Source organism: Chiloscyllium punctatum, chromosome 38 (genome assembly GCF_047496795.1).
Source record: "Chiloscyllium punctatum isolate Juve2018m chromosome 38, sChiPun1.3, whole genome shotgun sequence".
In the NCBI taxonomy this organism is placed as follows: domain Eukaryota; kingdom Metazoa; phylum Chordata; class Chondrichthyes; order Orectolobiformes; family Hemiscylliidae; genus Chiloscyllium; species Chiloscyllium punctatum.
Genome location: NC_092776.1, coordinates 66477767 through 66497403, shown reverse-complemented (window position 1 = coordinate 66497403; position 19637 = coordinate 66477767). Strand labels below are relative to the sequence as shown.

At 44.6% G+C, this 19637-nt stretch overlaps 1 long non-coding RNA gene across 1 annotated transcript; it reads left to right on the top strand.

Moving 5' to 3' along the window:
* Positions 1-581: 581 nt before the first annotated feature.
* Positions 582-5318, top strand: LOC140463737 (uncharacterized). The gene is made up of 3 exons (XR_011954764.1): positions 582-697; positions 2660-2766; positions 5232-5318. It is a non-coding gene; the product is annotated as an uncharacterized lncRNA (long non-coding RNA).
* Positions 5319-19637: the final 14319 nt, after the last annotated feature.

The window sequence follows — 19637 nt, the reverse complement described above, 5'->3', positions numbered from 1 at the left end:
GAGCTGAGAAGGTGAAGCTGTTATTTCGACCTGGTGCAGATTTGATTCCAAGATATTGAATTTGCAAAGAAAGAGGAATTATTAACACTGTCACAATTATTAGTAACTACTTACAAGTAATTGGCAAATAATACAAAATGAAAACGTGAACATTATTTTACTCAGTAAGTTCTGAACATTTGGAATAGTCGGAACGACACAGAGTCAGCAGGTATTCTCAAACAGACATGGAATTTTACTTTTTAAGGAAAGATTTGGGGAGCTGTGTGCAAATAGGAGGGGAATTGGGATATTTTCAGTATCTCCAGAAGAAGAGTACAGCCTCAATGGGCCGAATAGCCCCCAGCCCCTGTGTTCTGTGATACTGCCCCATTCACTGTGAATGATGAAGCTTATCCCAGGGCAGAGAGAGGGAGGAGCCCACAACTCCTCTCACAATGGGGGCCGGCTTGATTGACGGCAGCTCCAGACTAATGGGGAGAATCCGTGTGGTCCTGCAGCCAATGGGAGTGAATGAGGGGTGTGGCCAGCAAGAAGACACATGTCCATGAGCTGTGCAGGCGCAGTGTCACTGGGTCGGAGTGGGAGAGACTGGGACAGAGGCTGTTGGACCTGAATTACAAAGTCCCGGTAAATTAGAACTAAAAGAACTACAGATGCTGTAAATCCGAAACAACAACCAGGAAACGCTCAACAGGTCTGGCAGCATCTGTGAAGAGAAATCAGAGTTAAAGTTTCAGATCGGGTGTCCCTTCCTCAGAACTGATACTGAGAGAAAAAATGTTGGTTTATGTGCAGAAGGTAGGGTTTAAAGGAGGATGTAAGGAATAAAGGATAGGTGGGGATAGAGCGAGAAGAACGGTTGGATAAAGGAGTGGATAACAATCTGGCTGGGAGGGTGAATAGCTGTTAATGGAGACTGTTAGTGGCTAACCATAGGTAGTGTATAATGACAGGCTGTGAGAACGAGGCCTGGTGTGTGCTAGGACATGGGTTTGTTAAACTAAGGTTAGCCTCTAACCGTTGTAAGCTGTTCCCCACATACATCCCTCCATGATTAGAGCTGCAGAGGACACAGCTCCAGATGGACAGCACGGTTCCATAGTGGTTAGCCCTGCTTCCATTACAGCTCCAAAATCCCGGGTTCTATTCCCGCCTCAGGCAACTCTCTGTGCGAAGTTCGCATGTTCTCTGCGTGGGTTTGCTCTGGTTTCCCCCCACAGTCCAAAAATGGGTGCGTTAGGTGAATTGTCTGTCGTGTTAGATGTAGGGGAGTGGGTCTGGGTGGGTTGCTCTTTAGATGATTTGTCTAAGTAATCAAATCTTTTAAAACAACTCTTCAATATCCTTCCTAACCTCAATCTGCACTCCTCAAATATGTATCTTAAAGTTCTTTTTATCAACGTTTATCAGAATTCGTGAAGCACCTTAGGGGATTTGTCAGTGTGAAAGGCTCCATACAACGCAGGTACTTTTTGTTTATGTCTGACATTAGGAGAAACAGGAATGAACCCTCTCTCTTAAACCTGATGAACAGCAGCAAAAGCAGGAAGCACTGAGCATTCTCCAGCCCACAAAGGGCCTCTGGTGATTGATCTCAGCGCAGGACCAATCAGACAATGGCGATGGTACTGGAAGACCCAGCAGTGCCGTTTGGTCCTCGTACCAATCGGTGTGAATGAGGGGCGTGGCTATATTCAACCACGTGATAAGCTTCACTGGTGGCGCAGTGCTGTTGTGACCAAGGCATTGGAAATGTGTGAAGGTGCAGGGCACGTTGAAGGAAAGGCGTATTTTCCAGGAAGAGAAGGAAAATTTAATGGAATGGGCTGAGACGTTTTACAGAACTTAATGCACATCGGAAAACATAAATTTAAAAATCCCAGGACAACTGGAAAATACTTCAAATGGTGAATGGCGTGAGTGAGAGCCGCCATGTTCATTGGGGGCAATGATCCACGGGACACGTGTGTGGCCGCCAACTTTGAGAGGGGCAAGCTGCAGGGGGACGCATGCGCAGCGTTCCCTAGCAGGGAATGATAGGGCAGGAGTTACACAAAGTGTCAGAGTCAGTATGTTTTCAGTGTCAAAGAGTGTAATGCTGGAAAAGCACAGCAGGTCAGGCAGCAGCCGATCGGTGGGAAGGAAGATGGAAACGTAGGACAGGTCAAAAGGGCAATGCCAAGTTGGAACGCTGGATCTGGGATAAGGTGGGGGGAGTGGAAATGAGGAAACTGGTGAAATCCAGATTGATCCCATGCGGTTGGAGGATCCGAACACAGAAGATGAGGCGTTCTTCCACCAGGCATCAGATGCCTGGGATTTGGTGGAGGCGGCCCAGGACCTGCATGTCCTTGGTGGAGCGGGAAGGGGAGTTAAAGTCTTTGGACACAGAGTGTTTGGCTTGTTCAGTGTTTTACTGTTACTTTCACAGACCTTTTGTAAGATAATTCTCCTCTGCTGCCCAACCCCTGACAATGTGCTACTCTCTAAACGGACTAAATTTTCCACAGCATCTTTGCCAGTGAATAATTCTTTTTTTTCAACAAAAGAGTGCATTTTCCTTCCATTTCTGACGATCAAATTCTGCAACATTTTCATTTCCTGTAATGCATTTAGCACTCCCTGAAATATCAACTATGTGTTTTTCCCTCCACAGACACCAGTGATCGATGCCAAAGCCCCATTGCCTGTGGAGAGGGTGATGTTTGACTTCCTTGTACAGCTGCAGTTCGTGTGGTGAAGGTGCTCCCACAGTGTTCTTGGGTAAGAGATGTTACAGATTATTCACTCAGCGACAGTGAAGAGTTGACAATGTGTGTGCAAATCAACAACAGTTTGTATTTTTATCATTTTTATTATTTCACAGAAATTGAGAATTTCTGACATAAGGCCACAGATGAGGATATTAGGTCAGGTGATCAAAAGTATTGCCAAATAGGCAGGTTTTCAGGAATATCTTAAAGGAGGAAAGCAGGTCTGAGAGGGTCAGGGTGCGAATTCCAGACCGTGTTGCCTTGGCAACTGTCGAAACAGCCAGACCAGTGAAGCAATGCATAAATGCATCTTTGGGAGTCTGAAAGAAAATGAGTTGTCGAGGTCTCACAGGTTGTGTGATGCAGGGAGACAGGGATGTTCACAGCCAGGAATTACATCAAGGGAGAAAATTTTAAATTGTTGCTAGTAAATAGGAACCTTTTGATGAATCAACAAGTTTTAATACAAGTGAGCACTTGGGCAGTAGATTTTTAGATATTCTTGAGCTTATATGTAAGTTGAATGTGGGAGGCTGGCCAGGAGTGTGTTTGGATAACGAAGTCTGGAGATAACACAGGGCTGGACGAGTATTTCAGTAAATGAGCTGAGACTAGGGTGGAGTTGGGTGATGTCACTGATGTAGAAATAGCAGTTTTGGAGTCGGGCTCCTCCTCATCACTCCCCCTCCCCAATTCACAAATATTGTTCGTTGTTCTGTCTGTCTTTTCTGGTAATGTCATTCTCTCCAATTCTGCTAAGAACTAATATTTGACCTCGGGGTTATTGGAAAATCCTGCTCCATCTCCACTCTCCCTTTCCTTTCTGAACTCCTCATATGTGGTGTCCATCCAGGATCTATCTTTTTCACCTCATGCATCTCACTGACATACTGCCAGGAGATGACTTCGTATTGGTTTCACATGTACACTGACAATGCCCAGCTCTCTTCCCCCCCATCATCCCCCTCCATTGCTCCACTGTTACTCATTCATCAAACTGCTTACCACACTCCCACAACTTGATTGGCTGCAATTTCCTCCAATGAAGCACTGCAATGGTTGAACCCATTGCCTTCAGTTGCTATTACAAATTCCTTTCCCTTACTGCTGAGCCCCTCCTCCTCACTGGGAAACGCCTGAGGCAGAATTCTTCACAATATTGCTCTTATATTCTGACCCCAGGGTGATCTTCTGATCAGACATCTACACAATCGCAAACACCAGGAACTCCAATCTCTAAAATGTTGCTTTTCTCCACCTCACCCCAGCTCCATTGCTACTGAAACCCCTTACCCATGTCTGTGTTGCATTAAAGTTGACAAATGTAAAACACAACCCTTGATTCTGCAACTGACCCAGAATCTGGTTCTACGTTCCCTCGTCCTCTCAGTATTTACCCTGTCATACCCCTTAATAAGCCGATATGTTTCAATAAGATCCCGTCTCATTCTCCCCCAAATCCAGTGAGTCGAGTCCCAAGTTCTTCAGCCTTTTCTTAAAAAAACCAGGGATCATCCCAGTCAATCTTCTTTGAATGCCTTCGATGAAGTGATGTATTTCCTTAAATAAAGGGACCAAAACTTCTCTCATTACTCTATATGTGGTCTCACTCGCACTTTATAAAGTGGCTCTCTGGTATATACTCCAAACTCTTATACTGCTAATCCCTTCAAACAAGGAACAACGTTTCATCTCCCTTCCTGATGACCTGTTGTAACTGTGTGCTAGCTTTCTGTGTTTCCTGCACAATTACCCCTGGTCTTTTGTGCTGCATCTTTCTACAGTTTCCACCATTTAAATAGTCCTCCGTTCTTTCATTATCCCCTCCAAAATGAACAACTTCACATTTTTCCCTCCAAAATGAACAACTTCACATTATCCCAAGTTATGCTCCATTTGCCAACTTTTTGTCCACTTCTCCAACGATTCCCTCTCTGTAAACAGTTTTTATCCTTTTGGAAGTTTACTGTTCTGCATTTTCTAGGAGGTTCCTCCCTCATTCTTCTAAACCTTTCCAGGGAGCACCGGACAGTGGGAAGCATACTGAGTTGCTATCTTTTCAGAGAGACTCATTGGAGTGACTCGGAGGATCTTGCTGCCCATTTGGCAGAATTGAGACAACTTGCCCATCAAGCTGCATGAGCCTTTCACACCCCATGTCTTATTGATGAGGCACAGCGGCAGCACGGAAAGAAAGAAAAGGAAGCAAATCCTGCTCTCCACATCTCACTGACTCTTGGAACATGAGGATAATGAAGCTGGAGGGACTCTGTCCCATGTGTCAAAGATCTGCCCTGTTCAGTCACATGAAGTCCCAAGTTGGAAACTCATAGAAACCCACATAGATTTCCACCTGAACTGACTGCTGGTCTCCACAAGGGGTAATGTGTCCAGTCAACCTGGACCAGGAGGAGGGAATGGTGTGAGTTTCTAACCTGACCTGACAGTGACAGATTTTATAAACTTGTATTACAGGATACTACAGGTGGATATTCAGATGGGAATCTCAGTAATGGAAATGCCAAACTCTGATTGAATTACTCCATTCATCAAGACCTGGATATCTGCACTGTGTGTGAGTATTTTGTTCCAGCTCAATTCCATTTTCTGCATAAAGATTCTCCTTTGAATCAAACCAACCTGTCAAAAGATCTCCCTGAAATCTTCAATATGTGTCCAGTAATCCTTTTATGATGAGTTGATGAGTGTAAGGTTTAACATCCTAATGTATATGTTTTGTAAACAGTTGTCTCTCAGCTCCCCTCAATTTACTTTGCTACAAGGAGAACAATTTGTTTTCCCAAACCTCTGATTCCCCAATGTCTGTTTGTTGTCTATAAGGCACAAATCAGGATTGTGTTGTAACATTCTCCACTGGCCTGCATCAGTGCAGCCCTCAACAATATTAAAGAAAGTTAACATCCTCCAGGGCAAAGCACTGTGCCTCAGTTGTGTCCCATCCACCACCTTCAGCATTCCCTCTCTCCACCCCCAATGCACAGTGGCATCACTTTGTAAAAGGGAAAGTCAGCATTGTCTTCCCAGACCATAGGGTTGCTCTCTTATTGGGGAGAGATGTCTGGTGGTGGTTTAACCTGAAGGTTACCACAGCCCAGGCAAGGGGAGAGGTTGAGAACGAGAGTCCATCTATTGTAGATGGATATTCTTGATATGTATAAACAACACCCATGTCCCTGCAACTACAATCCCCCATTCCTTAAACCATCCTGGTAACTCTCCTTTGCACCCTCTCAGGGACCCCGCCATCCTTCCCAATGTGTGGGCGACCTCTGGTTTGCACAGACCCAGCTGCTCTATGTTCCTGTGGGTGATGTCATCATCGAGCAAATGTTGCACTAAGCCTCACTGTCTGTGAGGATGGGAGACATAAATCCCGAAAACATTTGATATGTATTTCGTGTGCACTTGCTATGCCATGATACATGACACTTTTCCACAAGTACTGGAAAATAAATGTGGATAGTTCGGTGGTAGTTTTCTTTCTCACAGACCCGAGAGACCACCAGAGCCTTTTTCTTTTCTGTAGACCGCTGAGATGTTTATTATAGGAATATGACAGGCTCCATTGGACATCAGATTAGAAAATGTGATAGGAGAATAGATGACACATGATTGGTCAATGGTTTCGGGAGGAAAGTGAGACGCAGCGGCCTAAGAGGAAATTCAGAAGCTCAGCGCAGGAATTGTAAAGGGCCATCATCAAGTGAGAAATAAACATTGGGCATCCTGAAAGCTGGAAATATAGAAAGGCACATATAGCAGAGCTTTGAGAGACTGGAAGGGATTAGACATGGGGAGGATAATGAAGCTGGAGGAGATGCAAGTTAGAAAGGATTGTGAGGATGGAGGATTTTACAGAGATAGAGATATTTGTGGTAGAGGTTTTTGGATTTTGAGGCTGGAGAGGAATTATGGAGATGAGAAGGATTTGTAAGGCTGGATGAGGTGACGCTGAAAGGGAGAGGTCCAAGCATAGAAGATTTTACAGAGGTAACGAGTCATAAAGTGATACAGCATCGACACAGACCCTGTGGTCCAACCAGTCCGTGTCGACCATAAATTCGAACTGAACCAATCGCATCTGCCTCCACTTGGTCCAAGTCCATCCTAGCATTCCCTATTGATATACGGGTCTATTTGTTTTTTTCCTATTAGAATCCCATTCCCCTACCCTTTTCCTCTACATTTACCCCTGACTAAGTCACTCAACCCAATCATCCCTGAACACTATGGGCAATTGAGGGCAGCCAGTTCACCTACCCTGTACATCTGTGGATGTGGGAGGAAACAGGAGCACCTGGAGGAACCCACGCTGACATGGGGAGGAATATGCAAACTCCACATGGTCAGTCAGCCAATACAGGAATTAAGCCTGTGTCTCTGGTGCTGAGAGGTAGCAGTGCTAACCGTTGAGCCACTGTGCCACCCTGAAGTTGTAATTGTATTCACAGCTACCACGTCCTCTGCAAATTCATTCCACATGTGAACCACACACTGTGCAAAAACAAAACATAAACTCCGGAACTTACTGTTTAACGTGAGAAAAGGAAGGCTTTAAAAAGATGTCCCCAATCTTGAATTGCGCCCCCTCCTGGAAAGGGCACCTGCTGCTCACATTACTGAAACTCTTCAGGATTTTATAAAGCTCTAATAAGCTCACCCCTCAGCCTCCTGTGCTCCAGTGAAAAAGGACCCAGCCTATCCAGACTCTGCTTATAATTCAATCCCTCAGGTCCCATCACCATCCTGGTAAATCTCTTCTGAACCTGCTCCGATTTAATAATGTCTTTCCTGGAACAGCACAACCAGAACTGGGCACAGTATTTCAGAAGAGGCCTCATCAACATCCTGTACACCCTCAACATAACGTCCCAACTCCTATATTCAAAGATCTGAGGAATGAAGGCAAATGTGCTAAACCCTTCCTGAACCACCCTGTCTGCAAGTGACACATAACTCAAAGACCTGAACCCCTCGGTCTCTTTGTTCCGTATCACTATCCGAGGCCCAACTTTTAATCAGTGTTAGTCCTGCCCTCGTTTGTTTTTCCAAGATGTAATATTTTGCATTTATTCCATTCCAAAAATCACAAACATCCAAGGCAAGTATATACTTAAGAATAAAATCAGTAAGGCAAAAAGGGGACAGGATTCCGCTTTGGCGAATAGCGAAAGGGTTTTTAGAAATACATTAAGAAAAAAATGGGTCACTAGAGAGAGAATAGGCCACCTCAAAGATTAGCAAGGCAGCCTATGTGTGAAGACGTAGGAGATGGGGTTGTTGGGGGATACTAAACGAGTGGCATCAGTGTTTACTGTGGAGAAGGACAGATTTGTGGGGGTTGTCAAGATTCGAGATCGTGAGGGTGATGAGATGGGAGGAGATTGTAGTATGTTACAGAGATGTTTGTGATACCAGAGATAGTGATGGTTCTGAGGCGAGAGAGGATTTCTAGAGATAAGGAAGAGTTTAGTCTGGATGAGGTGACAGTGATCTGGGGAGTTGTGAGCATGGAGGAATGCAGTGATAGTGAGAGTTAGTCATAATGTTATACAGCACAGTAACAGACCCTGTGGTTAAATCAAGACGTGTCGACCATAATTCCAAACTAATCTAATCGCACCTGCCTCCGCTTGGTCCACATTCATCCAAATATTTCCTATTTATGTACTTGTCTAAATGTCTTTTAAACAGTGTAATTGTATTCATAGCTGCCTCTTTTTCTGGGAGTTCACTTCACACATGTAAAGGTAAAAATATATCCCCAATTTACTTTTTAACCGTTCTCATCTATTTTCAAATTGTATGCACCCAGGTCTTGAATCCCACCCTACCCCCGGCCATTCACCTTATCTACACGCTTCATGGTTTTATAAACCTCTAAGGTCATCCCTCAACCTCCTACGCTTGAGTGAAAAAGCATCCCAGCCTATCTAGCTTCTCCTTGTGACACAATCCCTCCATTCATGCAACATCCCAGTTAGTCTCATCCGAATCCGCTCCAATTTAATAATATCCTTCCTATAACAGCACAACCAGAACTGGACACAGTATTCCAGAAGAGACCTCCCCAACATCCTGTACAGCCTCCACCTAAATTCCCAACTCCGGTACTCAGAGGTCTGAGCAATGAAGGTAAGTGTGCTTTACCATCCTGTCTACATGTGACACAGACTAAGAAGACCTGAACCCCATCGGTCTCTTTGTTCTATATCACTACTCAAAGCCTTACTTTCAATTAGGCAGGCCCTTGTTTGTTTTATCAAGATGCAATATTTTGCGTCAGTATTTACTGTGGAGAAGGACACGGGAAATGTAGAATGTGGGGAAATAAATGGTAACATCTTGCAAAATGTCCATACTACAGAGTACTGAATGTCTTGAAACGCATAAAGGTGGATCAATCCCCAGGCTTTGATCAGGTGTACCCAAAAATTCTGTAGGAAGCGAGGGAAGTGATTTCAGGGCCTCTTGCTGAGATTTTTGTATTATTGATAGTCACAGCTGAGGTGCCAGAAGACTGTGAGTTGGTTAATACGGCGCTACTATTTAACGAAGGCGGTTTGGACAAGCCCAGAAGCTACAGACGCTGTGCTAGACTAGGTGTTGGAGGGAGCCCTGAGCAACAGGATTTGCGTGTATCTGGAAAAGCACGGACTGATTAGGGATAGTCAGCATAACTTTCTGCATGGGAAATCATATGTCACGTACTTGATCTGGTTTTTAAGAAGAACAAAGAAGATTGATGAGAGCAGAGCAGTAGATGTGATCTATATGGGCTTCAGTAAGGCGTTCAACAAGGTTCCCCATGGGAGACTGGTTTGCATGGTTAGATCTCATGGAAGTAACCATTTGGATATAGAACTGGCTCAAAGGCAGAAGACAGAAGGTGGTGGTGGATGATTATTTTTTCAGACTGGAGGCCTGTGACGAGTGGAGTGCCACAAGGATCGGTGCTGGGTCCACTACTTTTCATCATTTATGTAAATGAATTGCATGTGAACACAGGAGGTATAGTTAGTAAGTTTGTAGATGGCACCAAAATTGGAGGTTTAGTGGACAATGAAGAAGGTTACCTCAGAATTCAATGGGATTTTGAGCAGATGGGCAAATGGGTTGAGGAGTGGCAGATGAAGTTCAATTCAGATAAATGTGAGTTGCTGCATTTTGGAAAAGCAAAGCTTAGCAGGACTGATACACATCATGGTCAGGTCCTGGGGAGTGTTGCTGAACAAAGAGACCTTGCTGTGCAGGTTCATAGCTCCTTGAAAGTAAAGGCGCAAGTAGATAGGATAGTGAAGATGTTTGGTATGATTTCCTTTCTTGGTCAGAGTATTGAGTAAGAGAGTTGGGAGGTCATGTTGAGCTGTTCAGGACATTAGTTTGGCCACACTTGCAATATTGTGCGCAATTCTGTTCTCCACCTATCAGAAGGATGCTGTGTAACTTGAAAGGTTCACAAAAGATTTATAAAGGTATCGCCAGGGTTGGAGGGTTTGAGATATAGGGAGAGGCCGTATAGGCTGGGGCTGTTTTCCCTGGAGTGTCAGAGGCTGAGGCGTTATCTCAGAGATTTATAAAATCATGAGCATGGATCAGATAGATAGAGAAGGTATTTTCATTGGAGGGGGGAGTGTAGAACTAGAGGGCATCGATTTAGCACGTGAGGGGAAAGATATAAAAGGGACCTAAGGGGCAACTTTTTCATGCGACGGTGGTGCGTTTATGGAATGAGCTGCCAGAGGGAGTTGTGAAGGCTGGTACAATTGCAACATTTGTTAGGCATCTGGATGGGTATATGAATAGCAAGGGTTTAGAGGGATATCAACCAAGTGCAGGCAAATGGGACGAGATTAGGTTCTGCTATCTGGTCGGCATGGACGAGTTTGACTGAAGGGTCTGTTTCCGTTCTGTATGTCTGTGACTCACAGCCGGGGATCAGCTCAGTGGGTGTCAGTCTCTTAAAAGGAAAATCTTACTCTGTGTTTTACTTTTTAAAATCCGCAACATTCAGTAGGGTGAGTGTTTAATAGTTTAAATGCTTCTGTTATGATCTTTTGGTTGAATGTTTTAAATATAAAATGCAGGTACTAATGTATTCGAGAGTAGTCTTTTGTAAAGCTGTAAGACTCTGCCCTTTTTCTGGGTCTACAGATTAAGGAGCAGAGATGGCCATTCGTACAGTGATGGGCACTTCCTGGAGGAGAGTAGGGGGAGTTTGAGTGATCCTGAGGATAGCCTGCAGGAAGTGATGCAAATCCTCTTGGATCACATGGATCAGATGGAGCAGTGCTTAATTGTAATTAAGAATTTACAAACGTCAGGGTGTGTGATAGGTGGCAGTTTCAGGCCGGAAAACTGCAGATGCAGTCAGGTAGATGGGTTACCTCTCGGAAAGGTAGGAGAGGGAGATAGGTAGAGCAGGAGTCTCCTGTGGCTATCCCCATCTGAAACAAGTACACTTTTTTTTTAATGTAGGTGGTCATAGACTCTCAGGGGAATGAGGCACTGACAGCCAAGTTACTGCTACTGAAACTTGCTCTACTATAATGAGAGGTATATCAGATTCCAAACGCTCAATGATGATAAGGGACTCTGTAGTCGGGAACAGACTGCTGTTTCTGCAGCTGACAGTGAGACATCAGAATGGGATGGCATCTCCCTGGTGCCAGGGCCAAGGATGTTTTGGACAGATAGCAGACTATTCTCAAAAGGAAGAATGACCAGTGGGACGTCATTGTACATTGTTACCAATGACATAGGAAGGGGAAAAGATGAAGTCCTGATGAGAGAATATAGCAAATTAGCCTGGAATATAAAAAATAAGTCCTCGGTTATAATATCTGCATTACTCCCGGTGCTACATCCTAATGAGAGTAGGAATTGCAGGATGGAGGAGATGAATAATTAGCTAAGGAGCTGGTGTAGGCAGAAGGATTCACATCTTTTGATCATTGTAATCTCCTCTGGTGTAGAGTTGACCTGCATAAGAAGGATGGATTGTACCTGAATTGGAAAGTGTCTAATATCCAGGCAGGGAGATTTGCTAGTGTTACTCAGGTGGCATTAATCCAGTGAGGGTAAACCCAAAGAGATAGTGAGAAAAGAGGTATGTCTGAAGCTGGTACAGTTCAGAAGTCAAACAGTTAAGGCAGGCAAGGGCAAGGCATTGAACCAGGTAGAACTGACAAGTTACACTGCATTTACTTCAATGCAAGAGGCCTGAAAGGGAAGGCAAATGGGCTCAGGGTATGGTTTTGAACATGGGACTATGATATCAAGAATATTACAGCAACGTTGCTCAGGGATGAGTAGGACTGGCAGCTTAATGTGCCAGGGAATCGATGCAAGAGGAAGGATAGAAGGGGGGGACATGAGAGGAGGCGGAGTGGCCTTTTTGTTTAGGGATAGCATTACAGTTGTGCTTAGGGAGGATATTCCTGGGAGTACGTCCAGTGAAGTTGTTTTGGTGGAACTGGGAAATAAGAAAGGGATGATCACCTTATTGCTATTATCTGCGTGGATTTTGTCTGTTTGCTCTGGCTTCCTCCCACTATCTAAAGATATGCAGGTTGTGTGGATATTCCAGGCTGAATTGCCCATATTGTTCAGGGATGTGCAGGTTAGGTGGATTGGCTGTGGGAAATGCAGCATTACAAGTTTAAGGTAGGAGGCTTTGAGGGTCAGTGTGGATGTGATGGGCTGAATGGCCTACTTCCACGCTGTCAGGATTCTCTGATAATTCTACTCGTTTTAAAATAGATACAGGAAATAATAGACCAGATCTAAACTGTGTTCTAAATTGGACAAAGGCGAATTTTGACAGTACAAGGCGAGAAATGTCAATATTCCTTTACTATTCCCAGGGAAAGGGACGGCTGGAAAGTGGGAACATAAGAACATAAGGAATAGGAGCAGGAGTAGGCCATCTGGCCCCTCAAGCCTGCTCTGCCATTCAATAAGATCAGGGCTGATCTTTTCATGGCCTCAGCTCCACATTCCTGCTCTCTCACCATAATCCTTAAGTCCTTTCCTGTTTACAAATCTACCTTTTGACCTAACGATAGTCAAGTCGATAACCTAAACTGTTGCACTCAGCAGCAAATTCCACAGATTCACAGAGTTAGCTGAAGAAGTCCTTCCTGAACTCAGTCCTAAATATGATACCACCTCATTTTGATGCTCTGCTCCCTAGTTTGATCCACCCCAAGTGGAAATCACCTCCCTACTTCTATCTTATCTACTCCGTTCATAATTTTATTTTTTTCCTATCCAACCTCCCATACTTCGAAATTCCAATGGGCATACTACCACCATCCTCAATCTCTCCGCATACACCAACCCTCTGAAATCCTGACTGAAACTAGTGACCCTCCTCTGTACTCCCTCCAGCGCCAGTACATCCTTGCTAATGTAAGGGGAACAAACCTGTACACAGTACTCCCGGTGTGACCTCACCAGCACCCTGTACAGCTGCAGCATAACCATTCCTCTAGCAATGAAGGACAATATTCCCTTCACTGCCTTATTTACCTGCTGTACCTGCAAACCAACTTCCTGCGATTCATGCGCAAGGAAACCCAGCTCCCTCTGTACAGCAGCGTGCTGCAAGTTTTCACCATTTCATCATCAGTTTGCTGTTAGTCTGACCAAAATGGATGACTTCACGTTTCCCAACCTTGTCCTTCATCTGCCAGATCCGTACCCACTCACTTAACCTATCTGTATCGCTGTGCAGACTTACAGTGGCCTCTGCAGATATTGCTCTACCACTCATCTTAGTGAAGTCTACCTTTCATGAATCGATGCTGTGTCTGCGCAGTGAGATTATTTCTATCCACATAGCACACTATTTCCTCCTTAAGAGATCGTCTTTTTTTCCCCACCAAAGAAGTTATGCTCACAGGTCCATTTTGAAATATTCGCATCACATTTGTAGCTTGCCAATCTGTCAGAAATGTCCCAGAGTCCTGCAAATTTTAATGAATTATCACGAGCGCATTTGCTATTTACCCTCTGCCATCTGTAACGTCCCCTGGGATGCATTCCATCAATGCCAGGCAACCCATCTATCTTTAGGCTGTAATCTTTCCCAACACTACCTTTTTATTGCTTCTTTGTCCTCATCTGCCATTGCGTCCTTAGGCCTGCGACAACGAGAGTACACCGACAGTATGATCCTGTTAAAGCCTTAACATGTAGTGTAGGGAATGCTGCCTGTCGAGAGAAATTGAGGGTCTGGTCAAGAAAATGAAGGAGGGATACGGCAGGTGCAGACATCTGTGTTTGTGTGAATTCCTGGAGGAGTATAGGGGCAGTAGGAGTATACTCGAGGGAAACCAGGAGACCAAAAACGGAACATGAGAGAGCTTTGGGAAAAAGGTTCCTGGAGAATCCAGAGATTCCAGAAATACACTAAGGATAAATGAGTAACCAGGCAGAGAATAGGGACCCTCAAAGATCAAGGAAAAGCTCCTGTTTGTCCTAGATAAGTATATACCTGTCAGGCAGGGAGGAAGCTGTAGAGTGTGGTAGCTGTGGTTTACAAGGGAAATGGAATCTCTCTTCAAAAGGAAGAAGGCGGCTTATGTTAGGATGAGATGTGAAGGCTCAGTTAGGGTGCTGGCGCGTTACAAGATAGCCAGCAAAGTCCTAAAGAAAGATCTCAGAAGTGCCAGGAGGAGACATGAGAAATTGTTGGTGGATAGGAACAGGGTAAACCCTAAGGCTTTCTATATGTATTTAAGGAATAAAAGAATGACGAATAAGATTAGGGCCAATCAAGGATAGTCGTGGGAAGTTGTGTGTGGAATCAGAGGAGATGGGGGAAGCACTAAATGAATATTTTTCAACACTATTCACTTTAGAAAACAACAATGTTGTTGAGATTACTGAGATACAGGCTACTAGACTAGGTGGGATTGAGGCTCGTAAGGAAGAGGTATTAGAAATCCTGCAGAGTGTGAAAATAGATAAAACCCATCCGGCCAAGTGAACTTATCCCAGGATCCTCTGGGAAGCCAAGTAGGAGATTGCCGAGCCTTTGGCATTGATCTTTAAATCATCACTGTCTACAGGAATAGTGCCAGAAGACTGGAGGATAGCACTTGTGGTTCCCCTGTTCAAGAAGGGGAGTAGAGACAACCCTGATAATTATAGACCAGTGAGCCTTACTTCAGTTGTTGGTAAAGTGGTGGAAAAGATTATAACAGATAGGATCCAGAAAAGGATAATTTGATTAGGGATAGTCAACACGGTTTTGTGAAGGGTAGGTCGTGCCTCACAAACCTTACTGAGTTCTTTGAGAAGGGACCAAACAGGTAGATGAGAGGAAACCGATTGATGTGGTGTTTATGGATTTCAGCAAGGTGTTCGATATGGTTCCCCACAGTAGATTATTGTACAAAATGCGGAAGGATGGGATTGTGGGAGATAAAGCAGTTTGGATCAGTAATTGGCTTGCTGGAAGTAGACAGTGGTGATTGATGGGAAATGTTCATCCTGGAGTTCAGTTACCAGTAGTGTACTGCAAGGGTCGGTGTTGAGTCCACTGCTGTTTGTCATTTTCATAAATGACCTGGATGAGGGTGTATAAGGGTGGGTTAGTAAATTTGCAGACAACACTAAGATCGGTGGAGTTGTGGATAGTGATGAAGGATGTTGTACATTTCAGAGAGATATAGATAAGCTGCAGAACTGGGATGACAGGTGGAAAATGGAGTTTAATGCGGACAAGTGTGAGGTGATTCACTTTGGTTGGAGTAACTGGAATGCAAAGTACTGGGCTAATGGTATGATTCTTGGTAGTGTAGATGAGCAGAGAGATCTCAGTGTCCAGGTACACAGATCCTTGAAAGTTGCCACCCAGGTTGACTGGTTGTTTAGAAGGCATACAGTGTTTTAGCTTTTATTAATAGAGGGATCGAGTTCCGGAACCATGAGGTTATGCTACAGCTGTACAAAACTCTAGTGAGGCTACACTTGGAGTATTGCGTACAGTTCTGTTCCCATGTTATAAGGAGGATGTATAAGCTTTGAAAGGGTGCAGAGGAGATTTACAAGGATGTTGCCTGGTATGGAGGGAAGGTCTTACGAGGAAAGGCTGAGGGACTTGAGGCTGTTTTCTTTAGAGAGAAGAAGGTTGATACGTTACTTAATAGAGACATACAAGATAATCAGAGGGTTAGATAGGGTAGACAGGGAGAGCCTTTTTTCAAAAATGCTGACCGCGAGCAGGAGGAGGCATAGCTTTAAATTGAGGGGTGTTAGATATAGGACAGATGTCAGAGATAATTTCTTTACTCAGAGTAGTAAGGGTATGGAATGCTGTGCCTGCAACGGTAGTAGATTCACCAACTTTAAGTACATTTAAGTCGCTATTGGACAAGCATATGGACGTACATGGAATAGTGTAGGTTAAATGGGCTTCAGATTGTTGTGACAGGTTAGCGCAACATCGAGAGCCGAAGGGCCTGTACTGTGCTTTAATGTTCTATGTTCTATGAGCAATATGCTGTAAGGATCGTTGCTGGGTCCACTGCTTTTCTTCATTTATGTAAATGTTTTCTATGTGAATGTAGGAGGTATGGTCAGTGACTTTACAGATACCAAAATTGGAGGTGCAGTGGACAGGGAAGAAGGTTACCTCAGATTTTAATGGGACTTCAAACAAATGGGCTGAGGAGTGGCAGATTTGGTTAATTCAGAAAAATGTGAGGTGCTCCATTGTGGAAAATCAAATCAGGGCAGGTCTTATACACTTAATGGGAAGGTCCTGGGGAGCGTTGCTGAACAAAGAGATCTTGGAGTGCAGGTTCATAGTTCCTTGAAAGTGGAATCATAGGGCAGGGTAGTGAAGAAGGTGTTTAGTATCCTTGCTTTTACTGGTTAGTGGATTGAGTACAGGAGTTGTGACGACATTTTGTGGCTGTTCAGCACATTGATTCAGCCACTTCTGAAATTTTGCTTTCAGTCCTGGTTTCCCCGCTATCGGAATGATATTGTGAAACTTGAAAGGGTTCAGAAAAGATGTGAAAAGATGTTGCTAGGGTTGAGGGTTTCAGCTACATAGGGATAGGCTGAATAGGCTGGGGCTGTTTTCCCTGGAGCATTGGATGCAGAGAGGTGACCTCCGTGGTTGATACAATTGTGAGCGACATGGATAGGGTGAACAACCAGGGTCTTATTCTCAGGTTAGGTGAGTCCAAATTTCTGGGGCACAGGCTTAAGGAGTGGGGAAAACAATTTATAAGGGATCTGAGGGGCATTGTTTTCAAGCTGAACGTGGAATGTGTATGGAATGAGCTGCCAGAGAAAGTGTGGTGGCAACATTTAAAAGGCATCTGATTTGGGTAAGTGATTAGGAAAGGTTTAGTAGGTTATGGGCCAAGTGTTGTCAAATGGGACGAGATTAATTTAGAATATCTGGTTGGCATGGACAAGTTGGACCGAATGGTTCTTTTCTGTGCTGTACATCTCGATAACACTGAAACATTAAAATTAAGATAAGTTTCTCTATGTGGAGAGTTAGCAGAAGGTCAGATAATTCTCCTTGAAGCTCAGAAGGTTAAGCAGTGATTTAAACCAGGAGCAGATTTCTTTCCAGGATATTTAATTTAGAGAGACAGAGGGAGAAATTATTAATGTCACAATTTTTAGTAACTGCTTTCTGGTAATTGGCAAATAATGCAGGTTAAAAATGTGAACATTATTTTATTCCGTAAATTCGAAGCATCTGGATTAGTTTGAACGACAGCTGGATGCAGATTCAGTAATTATTGTCAAAACAAATTTGCAATTTAGCTTCTTTTAATGAAGGATTTGGAGGACTACAGGCAAATGGGAGGTGAGTTGGGACAGACTGGCACCATCTCCAGAGGGAGAGAGTACAGCCCCAATGGGCTGAATAGCCCCCAGTCCCTCTACTCTGTGATACTGCCCCCGTTCACTGAATGTTGAAGGTCATGCCAGTGCAGAGCCATAGAGATGTACAGCATGAAAACAACCCCTTTGGTCAAACTAGTCCATGCTGACCAGATATCCTAACCTAACCTCGTCCCATTTGCCAACACTTGGCACACATCCCACTACACCCTTCCAATACATATACCCACCCAGATGCCAAATGGTCTAATTGTACCAACCTCCACCACTTCCCCGACAGAAGATTCCATACACGCACCACCTGCTGTGAAAAAACATGACCCTCTAATCCCTTTTAAATCTTTCCCCTCTCACATTAAACCTATGCCCTCTAGTTCTGGACTCCTCCACCCCAGGGAAAAGACCTTGTCTATTTATCCTATCCATGCCCCTCATGATTTTATAAACCTCTATAAGGTCACACTTCAGCCTCCAATACTCCTGGGAGAAGCGCACAACTCGTGTCACAATGGGGCCCGGGTGGTTGATGGCAGCTTCAGACCAATAGGAGAGCTGGTGTGATCCTCCAGCCAATGGGAGTGAATGAGGGGTGGGTCCAGTGGGCCAACACGTGACCATGAACTGTGCAGATGCAGTGTCACTGTGATGCGGGTGTATTCAGTGAGTGTGAAGGGAGTGAGAGAGACAGCAGAGACTGGGAGAGAAATTGAGTTTGTGTGAACTGGGAGTGTTTATAAACACACGGTTTTAGGCGGCTGGACCTGAATTAGAAATTCCTGGTAAATTAGAACCAAAAGAACTGCAGATGCTGTAAATCTCTCACAACAGCCAAAAGTTACTGGTAAAGCTCTGCAGGTCTGGCAGCATCTGTGAAGAGAAATCAGAATTAACATTTTGGATCTGCTGACCCTTCCTCCGAACTGATGTATCTGAAAAGAAATGTCGGTTTATATGCAGAAGGTTGGGATTAAGGAGTAAATGATAGGTGGTGATAGAGTCCAAAGAAAGATGGGAGCAGTTGGACAAAGGAGTGGATAACGATTTGGCTGGGGGAGGGTGAATAACTGTTTATGGCCACTGTTAGTGGCTAACCATAGGTAGTGTATAACGGCAGGCTATATGATAACAAGGACTGGTATGTGGGTTAAGAGGCTAGGGCACTAGGACATTGGAGAGTTGAGTACCTAAAATAATTGAATTTGATACTGGGGAGAGAGGTGTGCAGGGTCCAGAAGTCGAAGATGAGGTGTTGTTCTTCCAGCTTGTGTTAAAGTGTGGCGCTGGAAAAGCACAGCAGGTCAGGTAGCATCCCTGGAGCAAGAGAATCGATGTTTTGGGCATAAGTCTTTCATCAGGAATGCCGGGCTTGGAGGGAGAGGGGGGTAGTATATCGGCTGAGAGATAAATAAGAGGAATGTGTGGGGTTGGTGGGAAGGGAGCTAGGAAGGCAATAGGTAGATGTAGGTGGAGGGTAATGGAGAGAGTGGATAATTGGAAAGGAAGATGAACAGGTAGGACAGATCAAGAGGGTGATGTCGAGTTGGAGGGTTGGATCTGGGATAAGGTAGGGGAGGGGAGATGAGGAAACCTTGATTCTGTGGTTAAAGGGTCCCAATGTGGAAGATGAGGTTTTCTTCCTCCAGGCGTCGGGTGGCTGGGATTTGGTGGTGGAGGCGGCCCAGGACTTGCATGTCCTTGGCGGAGTGGGTGGGGAAGTTGACGTGGTCGGCCACAGGATGGTGGGGTTGGTTGGTGCATGCGTCCCAGAAATGTTCCCTGAAACATTCCGCAAGTTGGTGTTCTGACTCCCCAGTGGAGAGGAGACCACATCGAAAGCAAAGGCCATAATAGTTGAGGTGTTTGGACGTGCTGGAAATTCTCTGCTGGATGTGGAAGTGTCCTTTAGTGGTGAGGGGGAGGTGTGGGCACAGGTTTTACACCTCTTGCATTGGCAAGTGAAGGTGCTGGGAGTGGAGG